This window comes from Carassius carassius, chromosome 46 (assembly GCF_963082965.1).
Source record: "Carassius carassius chromosome 46, fCarCar2.1, whole genome shotgun sequence".
Lineage (NCBI taxonomy): Eukaryota > Metazoa > Chordata > Actinopteri > Cypriniformes > Cyprinidae > Carassius > Carassius carassius.
Genome location: NC_081800.1, coordinates 343,465 through 356,099, shown reverse-complemented (window position 1 = coordinate 356,099; position 12,635 = coordinate 343,465). Strand labels below are relative to the sequence as shown.

Sequence of the window (12,635 nt, the reverse complement as noted above, 5' to 3'; positions counted from 1 at the left end):
ACCGGGGAACTCTACTGGGAGAAGAAAGGCGCTCACATCCCCGTGTTAGGGGGAATGGCGCAGCAAGCGTGACACCCAGCCAGCCCTTCCCGCCAATTACCTGTTACCCAACACACGGGAAGAAACTGGCTCCACACGCAGGTTGTAAAACCTCGCAAAGGTGTTAGGTGTCGCCCAGCCTGCAGCTCGACAGATGTCTGCCAGAGAGGCGCCGTGCGCCAGTGCATAGGAGGAGGCCACACTCCGTGTGGAGTGGGCCCTAACCCCCAGGGGGCACGGCTCGCCTTGGGAATGGTAAGCCAAGGCGATGGCATCCACTATCCAGTGGGCCAACCTCTGCTTAGAGACAGCCTTCCCCTTCTGCTGACCTCCAAAGCAGACCAGGAGCTGCTCAGAGCTTCTAAAGCTCTGGGTGCGGTCCACGTATATGCGAAGCGCTCTTACGGGACACAGCGACGCCAAGGCTGGATCTGCCTCCTCCAGGGGCAGAGCTTGCAGGTTCACCACCTGGTCTCAGAAGGGAGTGGTGGGAACCTTGGGCACGTATCCAGGCCGGGGTCTCAGGACAACATGAGAGTAGGCCGGCCCGAACACAAGGCACTCTTCACTTACCGAAAATGCTTGGAGGTCCCCGACCCTCTTGATGGAAGTGAGCGCGATCAGGAGCGCTGTCTTGAGAGACAGGAACTTAAGCTCGACTGAATCCAGCGGCTCAAAGGGACCCCTCTGAAGTCCCGCCAGGACAATAGAGAGGTCCCAGGAGGGAATCAGGGGTGTCCTAGGAGGATGTAACCTTCTGGCACCCCTCAGGAACCTGACGATCAGGTCATGCCTCCCCAGGGACCGGCCGTCCACTGCATCGTGATGGGCTGCAATGGCAGCCACATACACTTTCAGGGTGGAGGGTGACAGCCCACGCTCCAACCTTTCTTGCAGGAAAGAAAGCACGACTCTGACTGGGCATCTCCGGGGGTCTTCTCGGTGAGAAGAACACCAATTCGTGAACAGACTCCACTTCAGAGCATAGGCCTGCCTCGTAGAAGGGGCTCTAGCCTGAGTGATAGTGTCTACCACCGCTGGGGGCAGATCACTTAGGTCTGCCGCGTCCCATCCAGAAGCCACACGTGGAGGTTCCAGAGATCTGGACGCGGGTGCCAAATGGTGCCAAGCCCCTGAGAGAGAAGGTCTCTCCTCAGGGGGATGCGCCAGGGAGGGGCTGTCACGAGGAGCATGAGTTCCGAAAACCAGGTCCGGGTGGGCCAATAAGCCGCAACCAACAGGACCTGTTCCTCGTCCTCCCTGACCTTGCACAGTGTCTGTGCGAGCAGGCTCACTGGGGGAAACGCATACTTGCGTAAAGCCCGAGGCCAGCTGTGTGCCAGTGCATCTGTGCCCAGGGGGGCCTGGGACAGGGAATAGTACAGCTGGCAGTGGGAGGACTCCTGGGAAGCAAACAGGTCTACCTGGGCTTCCCCGAAATCGACTCCAGATCAGCTGGACCGTCTGGGGATGGAGTCGCCATTCCCCGGGGAAAGTGAGCTGTCGTGAGAGCGCGTCGGCTGCACGATTGAGCTCCCCCGGGATGTGGATAGCGCGCAGCGACTTGAGCCACGTCTGACTCCAGAGGAGGAGATGGAGGGCGAGTTGAGACATGCGACGTGATCGTAGACCGGGAGTTGTGTCGGAAGGCCCAGAAGGCATTGCGTCCTGAGTCATCACAGCCACACTCCCAGTGTTCCCGGAGGAACTGGCCAGAGATGCGTGGAGAGGCGTTGCGTCTCCGAACCGCGACTTCTCGACCGCTGGCGAAAGGGGGCGTCGTGGGTGAGAGTGAGGAGGCTGTGCATCGCTCATTGTCAATCCACGAGCCTTGCAACTCGGAGGAAGGGGAATTTGCTCTTTTTTTTTGAAAAAGTGGGTGCCACTGGCCGTTTGACCAGCGGCAGAACAGAAAGAAACATAAACTGAAGATTTTCCACCCGGCCCTCCTCCGGGGGAAGGAGTGGCGCTGTCTTCGCCAGCTCCTGAAGAGCAGTTCCCCACATCTCTGAGTTGCCGGTGTCAGGGCCGCTTAGTCGACTTCCTTGAGGACTTCGCAGCCGGGAGTGACACGGGGGGCACCGCTCTCCTGCGGGGGGCTCGACGCGCCGGCCTCGAAGAACTCTCAGCATGGGGCGGAGCTGGTGTGGAGGACGCAGGGGGGCGCCCACGGCGACGAGCAGGCTGAGGCGCTCCCCGCGACGGAATGGTGGCAACCGGAGGCACACGTCGGGGCAAGATGTGTTGGATGGCCTCAGTCTGCTTTTGAACTGCCGAGAACTGCTGGGCAAAGTCCTCGACAGTGTCGCCGAACAGACCTACCTGGGAGATTGGGAGCATCGAGAAAGCGGGCCTTGTCCATGTCCCTCATCTCAGCCAGGTTCAGCCAGAGATGCCGCTCCTGGACCACCAGCGTGGACATCGCCTTCCCGAGGGACCGCGCCGTGACCTTCGTCGCCCGTAAGGCGAAGTCAGTCGCCGTGCGCAGCTCCTGCATCAACCCCGGGTCGGTACCACCCTCGTGCATTGCTTTGAGCGCCTTGGCTTGGTGTACCTGCAGGATAGCCATGGCATGCAGGGCGGAGGCAGCTTGGCCCGCGGCACTGTAACTGTAACGATACTCACGGCTGCCCGGGCAAGCATGGCCGACAACTCCAAGTCAGATTCGGCAGCAGCGACAACACCCGAGGGGGGCAGCTCCGCCGAATCCTCATCCTCAGAGGTCGATAACCCATCCCCCGATGCAGCGATCGACATCTGATCTTCGGGCGGCGCACCGAAAGACACGCTGGGACCGCCGTGAGACGGCCCAGCAGAATCAATCGGCAGCTGCACGGGACAGGCGCTGCGGGAGGAGTGAGAGGTCCGTGGGGCGTGGCCCGGCGGAGAAGCTCTCACTGTAACCCTCAGATCTCCCAGAGCGCCAGCCGGCGGTCCTCTGCTCGAGCCAGAGAAACCGGGACGGGTGGCGACAGAGGGGTCTGCTGCACTCCCCTTGAGGAGTGAGAGACGCGATTGCAGCGCTGCCATGTTCATACGCCCACAGTAGACGCATGAATCATCCACGAGCGCAGCCTCAGCGTGTTGGACGCCCAGACACTGCAGACAACGCTCGTGACCGTCCACCGAAGACAGGAAACGACCGCATCCAGAAGGACACGGACGAAACGGCATCTTGAAAAAGACGCGAATCGCCCGTGATTTGCTCTTTTAGAAAACTGTCTCTTTTAGCCGAAGCGCCCAGGGGAATCGCCGTCACAGGGACACCGCTGTACCGCGCCGTCACACCGACCAGGAACAGCTTCTTTAAAACAAAGATGAATGGCTTTGTAGTGACTGCTCTCATCGACTACTCGGCTCCGAAGCAAAAATCTAATGAGTGGATGCACCTGTCGCCCTATTTATACCCGTGGCTCGGCGAGTGGCTCAGGTGTGTTAATCCACTAGCCAATTTTCATTGGTGTTTTCTCTTAAATTTAGAGATGATTGGCCTCCCAAGTGAGACCCCATATGTCGTTCGACATAACTCGTAGTGACCGACAGATAGGGAACTCCAGTTTCTCTTCTTCCCCCACCCCCTCAGCACTAAACAGGTTCTCATAGTATGCTTTTATTTCTTTTAATATTTCCTCATTAGTTTCCACCACTACACCATTTTTCCCTCTTATTTCTTTAATCATTCCAGCCTTCCCTCTTATTTTTTCTAAATCAAAAAAAATGTGTACATTTTTCACCCTCCACAGTATATTTAGCTTTACTTCTTAGTCTTGCCCCTTCATATTTTTCCTCTTCCATTTCTTTCAATATTCCCTCCAATTCTTTTATTTTTTGTATATCTTTCCCATTCTCATTTAATTCCTTTTCCAATTTTTCTCTTATTTCTCTTTCCTTCTTCCTCTTACTTATCTGTATTAATTTACTGTACTTTATTGTGAATTTTTTAACTAAATATTTAACATTTTCCCACCATATCCTTTTATCTTCGCTGTACATTCCATTCTCCTTTTCTTTTTCAATAATTTATTTAATACTTAACACATAGTCCTCATTCTTCAAAACCTCTGCATTTAAAACCCATATCCCCGGCCCTTTTTTCACTGAACTCCAGTCTACATGCATAAAAATTGGTTTATGGTCACTTAAGCTTGACTCTTCATATTTAATGTTACCGATAAATCCTTCAATGTTCCTTGTACATAAAATAAAATCAATCCTTGTTTTACACATAAAATTAGCCACTAATAGCCTCCTTGAATATTCTTTCTTTTTTTAGTTTCTTTCTCTCCATACATCAATTATATTATTTTCTTCCATTAATAATTTCAGTTCTTTTCTTCCATTATCATTTTTAAAAACCATTCCCTCTACCATTTCTAATTTACTGAAAACAGTATTAAAATCACCCATCATAATAACTTCTTTATGTTTCTTTAAAAATTCTCTTAATACATTAAAATATTCCTTTTTTTCATTCTCTACTGTTGGTGCATGAATATTAACTACAATAACTTTTTTCTCTTCATACTCCATTTCAACCGCAATATATTTCCCATCTATGTCATTATATATTGTTTTACATGATACCCCACAGTTTTCTTTTATTAAAACGGCAACTCCTCTTCCCAGCCTCCCATCACCATTGTTATATAAAATCTCTCCACTCCACCTTTTCCTTATTTCAGTCATGTACTCTTCCCTCCAGTTAGTTTCTTGTAATAAAATCACATCTTCTCCTTTACACATTTCTTTCACTTTTTCAAATTTTCCTATGTCTGACAGCCCTCTAGCATTAAAAGTCACTATTCTTAACAGCATAAAACATATAAAAACATACATAAGATCCATCATCTCAGTCCATCTCCTCCAAACCCTTTAGTAACTCATACTTATTTGTACACTCAAAACCATCTTCTTTAAGCACTCTTTTTTTTTGCAGTATCTAAATTGGGTATTACCTTTACAGATCTTCTTCTTTTTGATGATTTCCCTTGCGTCTCCTCATTTTCTTGTCCTTGTTCACACTCTTTTGTAGCAGAAACATTCTCATTACTCTCATAATTAAGTTCCACATGGTCCATCTCCTTTTGCACACTGTCCGTCACATCCATCGGTGTCCATAACATTCCCTCCTGTTGTGCATCACTAAGTACTTTATTCCTTTTATCATCCTGTTCCACATTATCCAAAGCATTTTGCAAACTGTCAGTCAAATCCATCTGTGTCCAAATTCCCCCATCCTGTTGTGTTTGTATGATCGGTTCGTTACACTCTTTCTGTTGTTCTATATCCTTATTTAATTTCAGTCCTTCACCTCGTACACTTTCTCCATAGTCTCGCTGCTCTTTGTCTCTTTCATGCACCTGCCCGCCCACATGCTGCTCCTCCTCCTCCTCCTCCTCCTCCTCACCCTGCATCCAACACTCACACTTATTTAAAACCAAATTGTACTCCAGGCACATCACAGCGTTGCAGTTTCTCGCGAAGTGGCCTCTTTCCTCGCATTTATGGCACTTAAACTCCGGGCAGTCCTTCACCACATGGTCTGGGCTCATGCACAGCCGACAAGTCTTAACCTGATGGCTGTGCATCACCCGAAAGTATTGTGGACCCTCTGCCGTTTCCATTTTTGTGCTGTAAGGTAGGGAGGCCACCTCCTTCGGAAACCGCGCCTTTATATATCTTGTCCCATCCTCAATGCTGGTGCCCAGATAAACACGCCTCTTTATTTTTGAAATTGGGGAAACCCCCCAAACCTCCAGTTTATTTAAAATCTCTTCATCAGCAAGGTAGACGGGCAGATGCATGATAGAGACAACATAATCTCTGTTTTGAAGTTTCTTAATCTCACAGTTCACCCCTTTTATTACCAATCCCTCAATCAGTTTATCACAAGTTTCTTCTTTTTCCATTGTCAGCTCGTATTCCTTTCCTTGTCTTGGCCTTAGTGCCAAGATTTCCCCATATCCACATTTGTCCGTCACCGCTTTAATAATATCCACAGCCCTCACCTCACTTTCATTCTCCACATTCACAATCACAGTTGCCTCCTTCAAGTATTTCCTTTCACCAAATGTATCTCTTGCATCTTGATTTTTACCATGTCCTGCTCGTTGTCGATACTCCAGTCCAGTTTTGTTTGCCATGCGTCTCTCTCCCGCCAGTCCAGTGTCGTTTGCCATGCGTCTCTCTCCAGCCAGTCCAGTGTCGTTTGCAATGCGTGTCTCTCCAGCCAGTCCAGTGTCGTTTGCCATGCGTCTCTCTCCAGCCAGTCCAGTGTCGTTTGCAATGCGTGTCTCTCCAGCCAGTCCAGTGTCGTTTGCAATGCGTGTCTCTCCAGCCAGTCCAGTGTCGTTTGCCAATAATCCGTCCATTGTAAAAAACACAAATAAAAAATTAACCACCCTCCAGCCAGCAAGATGCTGCTGTTAGGTGGTTTAAAACTGAAAAACCACACAAAAAATAAACTAAACTCCAAAAAAAAATCACAAAACAAACACTAACAGAAAAATCAAAATGGAGGAGAGCCTTCCTCTCCCAACTGCAGCCAACACTTCCTGTAGCTCTCTAGCGCCCTCAGGTTGGTATGGCCGTAAGCGAAGGAGGCTGCAAAGAGAGGGCTATTTAAAGATCAGCCACTATAATCGCCATTGCATTATATAAGTAGGGAAGGAACTCTTTGACTCTTTTATTCTTTTTCAAGATTATTAGATAATTACTGAAAAATTTTAAAAGTACTAACCAGGCCCAAACCTGCTTAGATTCTGAGATTAGGCATTGACTCTTTTTTTTTTTTTTTTTTGCAAGATTATAAGACAATTAGTGAAAAATTCCAAAAGTACTAAACAGGCCCAAACCTGCTCAGATTCTGAGATCGGCATTGACTCTTTTTATTTTATTTTATTTTTGCAAAATTATTAGATAATTACTGAAAAATTCCAAAAGTACTAACCAGGCCCAAACCTGCTTAGATTCCGAGATCAGACGAGATCGGGCATAGCCAGGTTGGTATGGCCGTAAGCGAAGGAGGCTTCAAAGAGTGGGCTATTTAAAGATCAGCCACTTTAATCGGCAGTGCATTATATAAGTAGGGAAGGAAACCCAAAAGCTTACAGCACCTGGTATTCCCAGGCGGTCTCCCATCCAAGTACTAACCAGGCCCAAACCTGCTTAGCTTCCGAAATCAGACGAGATTGTTCATAGCCAGGTTGCTATGGCCTTAAGCGAAGGAGGCTGCAAAGAGAGGGCTATTTAAAATAAGCCACTATAATCGCCAGTGCATTATACAAGTAGGGAAGGAAACCCAAAAGCTTACAGCACCTGGTATTCCCAGGCGGTCTCCCATCCAAGTACTAACCAGGCCCAAACCTGCTTAGTTTCCGAAATCAGACGAGATTGGGCTTAGCCAGGTTGGTATGGCCGTAAGCGAAGGAGGCTTCAAAGAGTGGGCTATTTAAAGATCAGCCACTTTAATCGGCAGTGGATTATATAAGTAGGGAAGGAAACCCAAAAGCTTACAGCACCTGGTATTCCCAGGCGGTCTCCCATCCAAGTACTAACCAGGCCCAAACCTGCTTAGCTTCCGAAATCAGACGAGATTGTTCATAGCCAGGTTGCTATGGCCGTAAGCGAAGGAGGCTGCAAAGAGAGGGCTATTTAAAATAAGCCACTATAATCGCCAGTGCATTATACAAGTAGGGAAGGAAACCCAAAAGCTTACAGCACCTGGTATTCCCAGGCGGTCTCCCATCCAAGTACTAACCAGGCCCAAACCTGCTTAGTTTCCGAAATCAGATGAGATTGGGCATAGCCAGGTTGGTATGGCCATAAGCGAAGGAGGCTGCAAAGAGAGGGCTATTCAAAGATCAGCCACTATAATCGCCATTGCATTACATAAGTAGGGAAGGAGCTCTTTTACTCTTTTTTTTTCAAGATTATTAGACAATTAGTGAAATATGCATTTAATATACAGTTGTGTCTTAATAGATAATCGAAGTTTTCTAACACAGGGCTTCATCCTGACATTTTTCCATATTTCTCTCACATCCAAAATATTAAACAATTTTCTCCAGTATTCATTTGCTCTGGGCTCAACAAATACATCATTACAGAAAAGCAAATGAAATATTTTTAAAACACATACATCAAAGTTGACATTCTCTCCTTTTATTCTTAGAAAATCCTCAATTTTATCATTTTTATTTTCACTTTCATTTCTCTCAATTTTCTCTATCCATTCTATAGGAATTGCTTTTTTTATTTTCTCATAATTGATTTTGATTGCCTTTCTATCCTCTATTTCTTCTTTCTCTTCAAGTGTATCTATAATAGCTTGTAGAGGCAAAAACCCTGGTTTCACCTCATATAGAATATCTTTTACTTGCTTCAATCCAGCTTCAAACCATTTTTTATAAAATATCACTTGACCATTACAATCCACCTTCTCATTTAAAAACAACGGTTGATTTAACATCTGTTGTTTGTCCTTTGGTTCAAAATAAACATGCCTTTTAAAATCATTCCATGTCTTTACAACTTCTTTATAGAATTCAGGCATATTTACAATCAAATTAACTTTCAATTTCATCCATAGTATATCACTGCCCATTTGTCCACACTTATTCATAAAAAACAACATTATTTTTCCCAAGCAGATCCATAGTTGTTTAAAAACCTTTTCATTATTTTTATCCTCATACTTTTCATTCTTAAAAGAGGATCTATAAGTCCCAATCCTCCTTCCTCCACTTTTCCTACTATGGTATTATATCCGATTTTAGAAGGTTTACCATCCCATAAAAAAAATTAAATATTAGCTTTTTTTTTCTTATATACCCATAATGGAAGACTTACAGTTAGAATATACCACATCTTTGATAAAAATAATAAATTTAATACTAATACTTTACCTTTTAGAAAAAGAACTCGCCGTTTCCAAAAATTAAGTCTTTTATTAAATCATATCACCTAGCACCTCCTCCCATATTAAATCTCGTATTTTTATTTCATCCATACCAATTCTAATGCCTAAAATCTTAATATTATTTGACTGTTCTTTAAGTTGAAATATTCCTGTTAGATCTTTTACTTGCCCCATCCTCATATACTCCATATGCTCCTCTACAATATTTCTCAAATATATACATTGCCTTTTATACACTATTAATATCTTTTAAAAACAAAGTAGTATCATCAGCATATTGAAAAACCTTTTGTTCTACATGATCATTTTCTATAAAAAATCCATTAATTTCTCTATCTGCATTTATTGCTAACCCTAAAGGTTCAGCCACAGTTGTATACAATAATGCTGACAATGGACATCTCTGTCGGATTGATCTAGTTATGTTTATAAAATCAGTTAAAACCCATTAACTTTAACACAACTAAAAATCCCATTATAAAGACATTTCATCCATCTAATAAAATTATTTCCAAATCCAAATCTTTCTATTAAATCAAATAAATTACTGTGCTCCACTCTATCGAATGCTTTTTCTAAATCCACACTGATTAAATATCCCTTCTCTCCTTTTTCTTTGATATACCAGACAATATCTCTTATATTACATACTGTGTCTGAAATATCTCTATTTAAAACACTATAAGCTTGATTTGTAGTAATAATATTAGAAATAACCTTCTTCATCCTATTAGCTAAAACCTTCGCTAAAATCTTATAGTCTGTGTTTAACATACTCAGCGGTCTGTAATTCTTCAACTCTTCTTTATCTCCTTTATTTTTATAGATAATTTTAATCATTCCCTTTTTCATACTTTCACACAACTGTTCCTCCTTAAAAATAACAATATAAATTTCATATAATATCGGGGTTAAAATACTTTTAAAGGCCTTATAAAATTCACTTGATAATCCGTCTAATCCAGGACTTTTGCCAATACTCAACTGAGTAATTGCTTCATTTATTTCCTCTTCTGTTATTTTACTATCACACATTTTTCTGTCATCATCCTTCAATTTTACTTTTATTTGATTCAATAAAAATTCTTTATCTTCTTCTATAACTCCCTTTTCCTGAAATAAGTTTAAATAAAAATCTTTAACCTCCCTTAGAATTTCATTCTTTTCTTTAACACTCTTTCGATTTTTTAACACACTTCTAATGAGTTCTGCCTGTTGCCTTGTTATTTCTAATTCATAAAAAAACTTTGTACTTCTCTCACCCTCTACTATATTTTTAGTTCTACTTCTTATTATGGCGCCCATACATTTTTCTTCTTCTATTTTTTTTTGTTTTTCTTCTAATATTACAATTTTCTCCACTTCTGCCTTTCCCTCATCAGCCTTTTTCATTTCTTTATCCCATTCTCTTTTAACTTCTCTTTCCTTGGCCCTTTTTGCTCTCTGCACATTCCTTGCATATTTTATTGCAAACAAATTTATTTTTACTTTAAGATTATCCCACCAAACACATATTGCTTCCTCATACAGTAAATTATTTATACTATTTATAATTATATTTTCCACTTCCATTTTATAACAACCATTTTTCAATAGTTCTGTATTAAATAACCCTATTCCACTTCCCCTCTCTACTCCACTCAAATCCATTATTACATATAAGAAGACATGATCACTCCCACTATATATTTTATAATATATTTTTGATATATATTGTTCAAGTTCCCTATTACTTAATACAAAATCTAATCTACTTTGCTTTAAAACGAGCTCACAACTTGTCTTCGTGAATATTCCCTTTTAGATTTATTTCTATTTCTCAATACTTCAATCAGATTGTGTTGGAACGTAATTTTTTCCAACTCATTCCTCCCACTATCAGCTTTATATATCATTTTATCATCAACATCAATTCTTTCTAAAACAGTATTAGAATCTCCAATCAAAAACACATTTTGCCACACACCCATTAAATCACTCAACTCCTTAAAAAATTCAACTCTTTCTCGTCTCTCATTTGGAGCATGAATATTACATATTATTATTTCTTTTTCTTTACTTTTTAATTGAATAACCAAAACTCTACCCTCATTGTCCTTATATAATACATTTGTTTTGTCAAGCACTTCTCTTTTTATAAAAATTGCAACATCTCTTTTTTGTTGTGGTTCATTATTGAATAGAATTTCTCCATCCCACCACATTTTTTTCAAGCCATTAATTTAGTCATCATTCCAACATGTTTCTTGTAAGCAGTATATTGCATATCTTAGTCAAATGAATCAAATTTTCAAATTTAGTAACATTTGATAATCCTCTAGCATTAACGGATACAATACAATATTGACTCATCACTACAAAAAAAGAAAGATTAACCAACAAACAACAAAACCAGCCCAAAACCCTTTCCATCAGTCCCATCTACTAATAAAACACTTCACTTTTGTTCAGTCTCTCTGCCCTCTTCCTCTCTTAATCCAGTCCTTTTTTTTCTTTAGATTCTCTTCTTATTCTTTGTTTTTCCATCACCTTCTCAATACTAATTTGTGCTGTTGTTTTCAATCTACTTCCCCCACTCAATATGTTTTTCTTCACACTTTCTTTCCCACCAAAAGTTTTTTCCTAAGTGTCTCTTACCTCATCTTGGCTTGTAATGTCCTTTACTCCATCATCACCTTCTTCTTTGTTTTCCATCTCATTCTGTTCAACTTTACCATCAAATAGTTGTAGTCCCATCGTCATTTTTGCTCTTTCTGTCTTTTTTTCTCCGCCCCATTCATCTTTACTTACTCTTTCTTCGCCGCTTTGTATCTCCTTTGTCATGACACTTACTTGGTGTGGTACACCTCCTTCATCATCCTCTTCCACATTCGCTCCATCATTGTGTGAATCCATCTCCATTCCCTCATGTACTTCTTCGTAATTTTCACATATGCACCTTTGTGATGCCCTCTCACAGCTTTGGCACTGTGGGGCTTTGCAGTCCCGTGCTTAATGCCCCTGCTCCAGGCATTCTCGTTCATCTTTGCTCACTCTTTCTTCGCTTCTCTGTATATCCTTTGTTATGACATATTCTTGTTGCAGTACACCTCCTTCATCATCCTTTTCCACATTCTCCCCTTCGTTGTGTAAATCTGTCTCCATTTCCTCACGTACTTCTTCATAATTTTTCACATCTACACCTTTGTAATGCCTTTCCACAGCTTTGGCACCGTGGGGCTTTGCAGTCCCGCGCATAATGCCCCTGCTCCATGCATTCTCGGCATATAAAATGAGGACAATCCATCTTTTCATGATCAACACTTGCACATATTCTGCAAGTTTTCACTTGGTGATCATGAATCACTCTAAAATATTTTATTCCTTCCTCCGTTTCAATCCTTGTATTATATGGAAGAGACACCACATCCTTTGGAAATTTCACTCTGATAAATCTTGTTCCATCCGCCACCGTTGTCCCAGGGTAAAACCTCCTTCTCAAAGGTAGTATCGGTATAACCCCCCAGCTTGTTAATTTTTGCAGTACTTCCTCATCACTTATATAATTTGGCAAATTTAGAAAAGAAACCATCCTTTCTGTTGCACAAAGCTTCCTCATTTCACACATTAGCCCATTAATTAATATTACATCCAATATATGTTCAAAGTCTGTTTCTTTCTCCAAAGTGAGTTCATA

The 12,635-nt window shown here is 42.5% G+C and overlaps 2 non-coding genes and 2 pseudogenes across 2 annotated transcripts; all 4 read right to left on the bottom strand.

Annotated features, from left to right (window-relative positions):
- Positions 1 to 7,142: 7,142 nt before the first annotated feature.
- Positions 7,143 to 7,261, bottom strand: LOC132129804 (5S ribosomal RNA; annotated as a pseudogene).
- Positions 7,262 to 7,344: 83 nt separating this feature from the next.
- On the bottom strand, positions 7,345 to 7,463 carry LOC132129892 (5S ribosomal RNA). The gene has a single exon (XR_009428647.1). It is a non-coding gene; the product is annotated as a 5S ribosomal RNA (ribosomal RNA).
- An 84-nt stretch (positions 7,464 to 7,547) lies between these two features.
- LOC132129798 (5S ribosomal RNA) lies at positions 7,548 to 7,666 on the bottom strand (annotated as a pseudogene).
- An 83-nt stretch (positions 7,667 to 7,749) lies between these two features.
- LOC132129884 (5S ribosomal RNA) lies at positions 7,750 to 7,868 on the bottom strand. The gene has a single exon (XR_009428639.1). It is a non-coding gene; the product is annotated as a 5S ribosomal RNA (ribosomal RNA).
- Between the last annotated feature and the right edge of the window lie 4,767 nt (positions 7,869 to 12,635).